Genomic DNA, 10890 nt, shown 5'->3' with positions numbered 1-10890 from the left:
TTTAATCAATTCTTAACATACTCCATAAACATCAAATAATACTTGGCATAAAACTACCTATTTTAAAAGAGAAAAAAAGAAAATACAGAATGGTACACAAGAATACATTGTTTTAGCCTCCCGGGACTATTTAGTGATGTTTTGGAAGTCAGAGAATTGCCCTAGGGTTAAATGATCAAGACTTTCTGTTTTCTATCCTTGACAATCATTTCTCTTAAAACTTTAAGTATAAAAGGAGCCAGTGAATCCCAATGGTGTACTAACAGGCCTTGATTTGAACCACCCCTCCCACTGAGAAGAGTTTTAAAAATCTGGAAAGAAATTTGTTATGAAGAATATCTATTTTCAGGTATTAGAGGGCTAACAAGTATGAGGTCTTGTGAGACTGAGATCTCAGAGAAAGTAAAAATTTGGAGAGGTAACTATAAATGTCCATACTACTTTTTCCTGCCAGCCATTGCCTAATTCATAGCAGGGCTTTGTGAAGATGAGAAGTCAGAGAGAGTCTTCTGCAGTCTCACATGCTGAGAAGGTTTTCTTTCCTGTGAAATTAAAAAAACACAAGGGGTGGGTAACTAGAAGTGGTAAGAAGTATTAAAAAAAATGCTGGGGCAACATAGGGGTAAAGAAAAAGTACATGTGCATACTACTGAAGTTAAGTTGGTATCACACCAAGTAGGTTTGTTATATTTTTAGGAGGTTAAATTTTTAGGTTAAATTTTAAACCCACTGTAACCATAAGGAAAATATGAAAAATATATCCAGATACAAATGAGAAGTACTCAATTGGATACAACACAAAAAAGAAAGTAAATATAAATTAGGTATTAAAGGAAGTAGGGGGATGGTATAAGGCTTATAAATGCTAAAGAGCAAAATGGCAGAGGAAAGTCTATATTATCAAGAGTGACATTAAATGTAAATGGATTAAATCTCCAGTCAATAGGCAGAGATTCATTGAATTGGTAAAAAACACATTATACAACTATATGCTGTCTGCAAGAGACTCATCAAAAATTAAAAGATACATGTAGGTTGATAGCGAAAAGATGGAAAAATATATACCATGCAAGTTGGGACCAAATGAGAGTGGGAATGGCTATGCTAATATTGGATAAAATAGACATAAAACCATAAAATATTATGAGGGGTGATGATGGCTGTTATATACTTGTATAGCAGACAATTCAACAGGAAGATGTAACAAGTATAAATATATATGGACTTAACAGGCAATCACCCAAATTTATGAAACAATTACTCACAAACAAGAAGGGAGAAATTGACAGATCTACATGAATAGCAGGAGATATTAACACTAATTAATGGATAGAACATCTAATCAGAAGATCTATAAGGAAGCACAGAACTTAAAAGACACACTAAACCAACTAGACCTAACAGAAATAGACAAAACACTGCACCCAACAAATGCAGAATGTATACTCTTTTCAGTGCACATGGCTCTTTCTCTAGATAGACTGTATTTTGGATCACAAAACAATTCTCCATAAATTTAAAAAAATATATTGAAATCATACAATGTAAATTCATTGACCTCAGTGGAATGAAGTTAGAAATTAATAAGAGAGGGAGAAATAAAAAAATTCACAAATATGTGGAAATTAAACAACATCATCTTAAACAACCAGTGGGTGATAGATGAAATCAGAAGTGAAATTAGAAAATATCCTGAAGTAAACATAAATGAAAATACAACATACCAAAGTTTAGGGGATTCAGCAAAAATCAGTGTTGAGAGGGACATTTATAGCTCTAAAATGTTTACATAAAAAAGAAGACTTCAAATCCAAGACCTGAAAGAACTAGAAAAAGAAGAGTAAATTAAACCAAAAGCAAGCAGAAGGAAGGAAATAGCAAAGACTAAAGTGGAAAAAAATCAACAGAGAGAATCAACAAAACCAAAAGTTGGTTCTTTGAAAAGATGAACAAAATTAACAAACCTTTAGCTAGGCTGACAAAGGAAAAAAGACAGAGGATACAAATAATAAAAATCAGAAATGAAAAGGGAGACATTACTAAGAATCCCACTAAAATAAGAAGGACTATAGAAGGATAATATGAGCAACTGTTTGCATATAAATTAGGTAACCTAGATGAAATGGACAAATTCTTAGATACATATAAACTACCTACACTGACTCAAAAAGAAAGAGAAGATCTCGACCAGTAACAAGTAAAGAGATTGAAGCAGTCACCGAAAACCTCCTAACAAAGAAAACCCTAGGACCAGATTGCTCACAGGAGAATTCTGCCAGACATTCTAAGAAGACTTATTTCCAATTCTTCTCAACCTTTTCCAAAAAAAATTAAAGAGGAGAGAATAAGCCTAACTCATTCCATGAGGCCAACATCATTTTCATACCAAAGTGAATAAAGATACCACAAGAAAACTACAAACCAATATCTCCTATGAATATAGATGAAAAATTCCTCAACAAAATCTTAGCAACCTGAATCTGACAGCATATTAAAAGAATTATACAGCATGATCAAGTGGAATTTATTCCTGGTATGCAAGCTTGGTTCAATGTAAGAAAATCAATTAATGTAATACACCATGTTAACAGAATGAAGGGAAAAACCCACATGATTTCAATTGATGCAGAAAAGGCATTTGACAAAATGCAGCACCACATCTTGATAAAAACACTTAAGATACAAGGAATAGAAGGAAACTTCCTCAGCATGATAAGCAGCATATATGAAAATCCCACATTTTACCTAATGGTGAAATACTGACAGCTCTTCCTCTGAAATCATGAAAAAGTCAAGGATGCCCACAGTCACCACTGTTACTCAACATTGTGCTGGAAGTTCTTGCCAGAAAAATTAGGCCAGTAAAAGAAATAAAGACATCCAAACTTGAAGGGAATTGTAATGATAAATTAAGGCTTAAAATATGGAGGGTTTCTATTGGAATGCTGGAAATGTTTTGGTTATAGATGGTGGTGATGATAGTACAGCATTTTGAACATCATTAATAGCATTGAAATATATATCTGAATGCAAATAAAAGGGAAAGTTTTAGGTTATATATATTGTAACTGTATTAGTCAGGGTTATCTAGGGAAACAGAACCAACAGGAGACGTCTATAAATAGAAGATTCTATAAAAGTTCTCACACAACTGAAGGGATGCATGAGTACAAATTCCAAAGGGCAAAGTGCAAGCTGAGAAATCCAATGAAAGTTTTTCGATAAATTCTTCAGGAGAAGCTGACTTGCTGAAGTGCAGATGAAAATTCTTTCTTCTTACTGCTTCAATTATCACTTCTCCTTTTAAAGCCTTCAACTGATTGAGTTAAAGGTCTTTTATTGCTAAAGGCAATCTCCTAAATTAATTGTAGATGTAATCAGAGATAAATGCAATCAATTTACTGATGATTTAAGTCCATGAAATGTCCTTGCAGTAACAGTTAGGCCAGTGCTTGGCCAGAAATTGGGCACCATTACCTAGTCAAGTTGACACATGAATTTAACCATCACAGTAACAGAATAATTTTTTTAAAAACTCCATAGAACTACTCCACACAAACAGTAAATCCTAAGTTAAACCATGAAATTTGATAATAGTTCAATTATAAAAATCTGCTCTCACCAATTGTAATAAATATTTCACACCAATACAAGGTGTTGGTGCTAGGGTAGTATACAAGAATCCTTTAAAAAGGAGTTGACCTTATAGGTTTTTTAAAGGATTGTGATAGTTTGGAGCTGTATGTACCTCAGAAAAAAACATGTTCTTAAACTTAATTCATTGCTGCACATGGATCCATTGTAAGTAGGACAATTTGATGAGAGAACTTCAGTTAAGGTGTGATCCAGGATGGATCTTAATTTTATTATAGGAGTCCTTTTTAAGTAGAATGAAACTCAGACAGTTAAAGAGAAAGCCACAGGAAGCAAGAACCTGAAAGTCAACAGAACCTGGAAGAGAAGAAAGAAGCCAGAAGAGGCCATCATGTGCTTTACCAAGTGACAGAGGAGCCAAGGACCGAGGATCTCTGGCAGCCAGCACCAGAATGCCAGTCTTTGGGAAGAAAGCATTTCTTTGATCATGTCTTGACTTGAACTTTGTCTTAGCCTTAAAACCATGTGCTAAAAATTTCCCATTGTTTAAGCAAATCAATTGCATTATATTTGCTTGCTTATCCCAGGAAATTAAGACAAAGATTAAATTAATTAAATATGTATCAATAGTTAAGAACAGTACTTATTAATGAATGAGAACTATATAAGTGTTTCTTATTAACAACATTATCAATATCATCCTCCTCATCACCATCATAATTCTCATCATTATTTTCTTCCCTAACCTAGGGCCTTCTATAAGCTAGGAAAGCAGACTTATTTTATTCAAGGATAATCCCTTTATTTCATGCAGGTATGACTTCCCTTTCAAAAAGCTTCCTTGGTAGTTTTTATATATCTGTCAATTAGTTTCAGCTGTAGTCCATTTAGGTGATTTGATCATGACAGGAGAATATTGTAGGGCATGGTCCAACAGATTTGGCTGTCAAGATTATTGTGTGCTATTTTTCACTAAAATATTTTTGGCCATTAATGACCAAGAATCACTGATTCTATTATTTTATCCACTTCCATAATAGTTAAGGTTTGCCATAAGTTTATTCAAGGTTATTGAACTGCTCCTGAGCTGTCCTTACTATAACTTTTAGAGACACTAATCAGTTTGCATCCATCCTAAAGATTGGCATTGACCCAGAGAGGTTTGCATATTGCACCAGGCAGATAAAGGCTGATGAATTCTTTTGAACTTTGAAGCTGGAACAGTTCTAGAATGGGTAGTCTGCCATGCCTGCTGATGCAATGTTAATATTTTGATGTTTGCATATGATTTTGAGATATTATTTTTCTCACTAATTTTGAGTGCTATCAAAGTCAAAATCACTTCTATATTTGTGATGACTTCATAATTTTTTTCCAATTTGAATCACAATATCGTTTTACAACTCAAAATGATGACTGATTGATTGTGCAGTCTCCCATGGAATGTCAATGGTATGCAACTCCAAATATGCTCTCATCCTTTTATACCTTAAAATATTTAACCCTGATTATGTCAAGCTCTTAGACGTCTGTCTTCCAAGTGAAGAACTTGAAAAGTTTTAAAGCCAGTGAATTGAATAGTTTTACACCTTCGCTACAGTTAAAAAATTTCAGGTGTCACTCTAGTTGGGTTTTTACGTATCTAAAAGTGACTAATGACTACTGAAGTAGGTTTATGCTGGTTTTGGTGAAATTAAAATGATAAAGGAATTAAAAATTACTGTATCACCTGTGATATGATGTCTATTTAGGGTATTGAATGATTTGATGTGTTAATTTTTTCAAATGATGCAAGCCTCTGAAAAGAGTTAATACAATGCAACAAAATGCATTTCCTTTTGAAGGCTAATCCAGAGTACAACACCTTGTAATATAACTATATATGACTATATATAATACAAATAACATATAACACAATATACTGTAACACATTGCATTATAACTTGTTGTATTCTTTCCTATTTCTTGATTTGGTTGTGAGTCCCTTTAGAGCAAGCACCATGCAATTCATTTCCCTATTTCAATCGCCAAGTTCAGGACATTAAAGTTTAGAAAATATTTGGTAAAAGTTTTGGGAAGAAATAAATAAATCAGTATATGTAAAAGAGTTCGTCATTATTCACATCTTTAATAGATAAAGTCTCTGGTAATGAAATGACCATCAATGTTTTCAGCATGCAAGTAAATTCACATAATGATCTGTTTATAGTTATGTTATCCTTTATTATGAATAACCAAACACAGTTAAGTTTGTAAAGCAGGTAATGTCTACCAATTAATAGCAATCTCTAACAGTAGAGGCCTGTGATGTTTCTCAAACTGATAGTTTTATTTTAAAATGTCTATTTTAGAGTTATTAAGTGTTGTGTTTATTGAATTTATCAGAGGTAAAAATGTGTTTATATTTACTTATTATTTTTATTTTGGATTTTATTTCATCATCACTAATATTCTTATTTATCTGACAAAGTATAAATGTTCCCATATTTATAGACATAATTTGTTTAAATAACCTTTATAAATATAAATCATGTATATTCAATTCCAAAAGAAAAAGAATGCATAATCCCACTAACCAAATGGTGGATGTGCAATTTGTATGCAAATGTCAATACATTTGTTTCTCTTTATGCATCATGTTAATGCAGTTTCATAACCAATTTTTTTTTTACTTAGCATTTTACTTTCAGCAAATATTGCTGAATAAGACGATTTATTTATGGCTACATGATATTTCATCATGATATACCAAGACTCAGTAATCAGTTCCCCATTTTTGGACATTTGGTTTGTTGCCATGTTTTTCATATTATTAATTATACTGTTCTGAACACACATCTTTTTTTCATGCACATCTACAATGATTTTTTTATGGGAATATCTAGAAGTGAATTACAGTTTCAAAAGTGTATATGTTTTTAGTCTATACCCAACTTGAAAATTATATATCAGCTTCCACTCTTTTCTCCCATCTAACAACGAAATTGTGTGTTCCACTGAATTTTAAATAATCACTATACATTAAATAAGCAAATATTTTTTAACTTCACAAATTTTTTTACACCCTCGTCCAATTGTAATGAATTCCTCTGATATAAATCATCAATGAGTAAGAGAATAATTGCTAATTATAATATTTAGCATTAAATAGTACTATGTTTCTGCCATGCTTCTTAGAACAACATGCTGTATATATTAACTTACTTAAACTTTAAAATTCCTAGGACGTTAATATTAATAATGCTCTGTTTTGAGCTCGATGAAACTAAAGCACAAAGGTTAGGTAACATGTCCGTGGTCACATAGCTGGTGAGTGACAGTTTTGGGGCAAGACTAAACATGCTGACTCTTAAATCCATCACTACTACTGCTTTACACTGCCTCGAAAATATCCATCAAGTTATGAACAACCTGTTTATTTCCCGACTGTTAATGGACACTCACCAGTCTCTCATACATACTCAAATTATCTCGTGAAAATGCGTTCAAATTTTGAAAAATACTTGCAAACTTTTAAGATTAAAATATTCTCAAGTGAACATAATAGCCATCTATGAACCCTACTTGGTACATAGACTATATGCTAGATTGAATTAAGTACTCCAATAAAGACATGTTCTTAATCCTCATTGCTGTGGATGTGAACCCACAGTAATTACAACCTCTCGAAGATGTGAATTTTAGTTAAGGTGTGTGCTCAACTGGATGAGGGTGGGTCTTAATCCATGTTACTGGAGGCTGATAAAGAGAAGAAACCCAAAGCCAGAAGTGGGAAAACACCACACAGGAACAAACCAAAAGAAGAAACCAGAAGGGTTTTGCCATGTGACCAGGAGACAGAGACACAAGCCAAGAAACTCCAAGGACTACGAGCAGCCACCACTACAACCCTCTAGACTCTCAGAGAAGGCAAATCTTCCCAATGTCTTGATTTTGGACATTTCCTAGCCTCAAAACTGAGAATATGTTCCTGTTGTTTAAACCAACCCATTGTGTGATGTTTGTCAGAGCAGCCTGGCAAACTAAGACAGACTGGTTTCACACATATGGCAAATTGCACATCCTTCTACTGGAGGGATGGAGTATCAAGTATGATATTTGAAGAACGGAAAAATATGGTCTCACTGATACCTCCAAAAAAGCATTGCTAACTCTTTGTGTTAAACCTGCTCAAACATGCTCATTCCTAGTACCAAGCAGAGCCTTTAGGTATACCTCATGTGAAATCTCTTGCTTCACTGAGAACAGACAAAGTTTGAAAATTATGTCTGAAAAGGAGATCAGCTACTCTGTACTGCTATGAATGTTAGTGTAAATCATAAAAGAAATGAGACAGCTCCATGGCATCCTATTACCTGAGACCTTGATTTATTAATTACCCCTATTCTCTTAAGTAGTCAATTCTCCTTATCTGCTGGTAACAGCCTAGAAATTAAACAATGAAATGCCATGCCATTGGATCTAATCATCTTGACACCATCACTTAAGAATAATATCAGCAATAAGAATAATAACACTACTTTACATGGATTATTTTCTGAACAATTTTTGTGATAGCTTTCTTATCTCCATTTACAGGTGAAAAAATGGGTGTATAAAGACATGATGTGAATTGCCCCATAACATACCGCTAGTAGGTGGCAGAACACAGACCTGAACCCAAGTACTCTGTCTCTAGAGTCTTTGGTCCTAATCAGTATTATTTGATTCCCTTTAACCTGTAGGTAATAATCACTGTCTTACAGAGTGTCTATGAAGATTAATATTAAGTATTTATCACAATACCTGGCACATAATGTACAAATAACTAATGACTGCATTGTTGATGATGTTATTGTTATTTCATATTTGTTATATTCTATAAACTTTATTTTCATGACAGTCTTAAATATTTATTCATGCATTACATTGCCTATATTTCAGTTTACACAACTCATAATCTGAATGCTGGGTAATGGCTATCTAACTGATCTTTTTCCTTTAAAAAGGCGAGATTATATAGTTTTAATGTGTTTTTTTTGTTGTTTGTTTGTTTTTTGCATGGGCGGACACCGGGAATCGAACCAGGGTCTCTGATATGGCAGGCAAGAACTCTACCTGATGAGCCACCATGGCCCACCCTATACAGTTTAAAGTCTATGGGCTTCAGTATCAGACTGACTTAGATTCATGTTTTGTCTTCTTCACTTATTAGCTCTATCTCAGTTTTTGTATATTTAAAAAGGAGCTAATAATTCCTACCTAGCAATACCAATGTTGTTAACAATCAATAAAGCAATATACAGTATGTCTAATACGTGATAATACATGTTCATTTAATATCAGTTTTCCTCTTCAGTTCTACTCCATTTACATTATGATGATCATAGCATTCTAGATTCTCTAAAAGAATCTTGATTGCAATATTATATACTGATATCAGATCATGTGACATAATGTTTGGCTTAGAAAATGTGGTTAGCATAATTGCAATGTATCTTTTTGGTGTATCACTAAAGGCCCACAGCTCAAGTAATTGAGTACTGCTTAAGTAATGGGTATTATATGACTCCTGGAGATAAATTTTCATTACTTCTCCAATAATCTCGCAGATGAATCCAAAGCTGGATATAAACCAAATTTTCGTCTTCCATCTAAGCTGCCATTTCTACTGAATGTCAGGAGCCTATTTATTTGCAGCTTTCATTTTTTTTATGACCTGTATTTCCATGCAATTTCTATTCACCTGGAATCGAAATATGAAGTACTTATCAGGGAGCAAGATTCTCCTGCCTCATATAAATGAATACATTTCTGAAAATTAATGAATTAGCAGCAGTGATTTAATAGCTACATGGATGCTACATAAAAGAATAGGGAATATTAGTCATTATTATTATTATTATTATTATTACTATCATTATTTTAAAGCCCATTTCAGAAGATTCTTTATTTCCTCCAGTTTGGCCTTCTTTATCTTAAATATTCATCTGCAAAATAAATTGTCCAAAGGTTAATTAAAACTGCAACTCTGTCCAGATGTCTGAGATAATGTCTTCAACTTTCATGGGTTAGCCCATTTATGTCAGGAATATTCCCAAATGGAGATCAGAGATGATCATAGAAAAAGCAATGAGTACATCAACTGTGATATTAAGGACAGTGATAAAATTTACATTTAGCTAATTTTAAAGGAGTAGATATACCTACAGAGTGTATAGAGAGGAAGTCCAGAGCATTTTGAGCCAGCAGGGTAAACATATAAAGTCATTGATGAGGCAAAAGAGGAGAACATCATTTTAGAGAAGCAGACTATTTATGCAGTCCTGAAAATAGAAACAAAGAATGAAAAGGATTCAACACAAAAAATGTGGGGAGTGTATAAAGAAGGGGAGGGAAAGGAGATGAAAGATTGAAAGAGGGATGCTTTGAAAGAGTAATACAAAAAAGAAGGAAGGAGGAAGGATGAGTTTAATGAGGAAGAATGCATCAAACTAGAGACTTTTTTTCACTTTCAAAATTTTTTATTACAACACGCCTTAATAAGCTCTGTAAAGACAGAGCCTCAAAAAATTGATTAAGAACTCATGCTTGTTTCTCTCCATGGAAATCTTTAGTAAAAGGCAAAAGATTTATACAATCTCAAGAGAAACCAGAGTTCAAACTGTAGACTTTTTAATGGAAATATTGTTAGACAAGACACACATACCCAGGAAAAAATTGCTTAATTTGAGAAAATCATGACTTCTTTGCTTTTGTTCTGAAACAGAACTTATAGTTTTATGTATAATTTTGTTTAATGCATCTACTTTATAAAATATGACTCCACTGCCATTTCCAACAAGTAAGTCAATGATATTCTTTATTAATGACAGAAATCAAACATAATCCTTTTTGAATTTTCTAATTGATTCTGATTTTAGAAGTTGGTTAGCATATTTTGGATATACTTTAAATCCCTGGCTTTCTGAGAATTAAATTAAAATAGCAAGATTCAAGCAAGTAAAGAATAACTGATCATGGAACTTCAACAGAGTAGGTGGATTGAAATGACCATCTTGTCATAAACAACTACAAAATTGGACAAAACATATGCAATACCAAAAGTCTGTTGTGAGACAGGATCCTTGAAATAAGAAGGTGAGCCCCATGGTTGTCCCAGATCTCTGCCTGGAGCATTCTTTCAATGGCAACACCAATAGGTGTAGAAGCAGAGCCTGGACCTGTAACTCATATGGCATAAGCCAGACAAAAGTTGGCTGAGGAGAGGAGAAGCCCTAGAAACCTGAAGAGGTTTCCATGTAGTTTATCATTGAG

The 10890-nt window shown here is 33.3% G+C and overlaps 1 non-coding gene across 1 annotated transcript; it reads right to left on the bottom strand.

Moving 5' to 3' along the window:
* Positions 1–10118: 10118 nt before the first annotated feature.
* LOC143651143 (U5 spliceosomal RNA) lies at positions 10119–10234 on the bottom strand. The gene has a single exon (XR_013159876.1). It is a non-coding gene; the product is annotated as a U5 spliceosomal RNA (small nuclear RNA).
* Between the last annotated feature and the right edge of the window lie 656 nt (positions 10235–10890).

This window comes from Tamandua tetradactyla, chromosome 11 (genome assembly GCF_023851605.1).
Source record: "Tamandua tetradactyla isolate mTamTet1 chromosome 11, mTamTet1.pri, whole genome shotgun sequence".
In the NCBI taxonomy this organism is placed as follows: Eukaryota; Metazoa; Chordata; class Mammalia; order Pilosa; family Myrmecophagidae; genus Tamandua; species Tamandua tetradactyla.
This window is presented reverse-complemented; position numbering and strand designations above follow the sequence as displayed.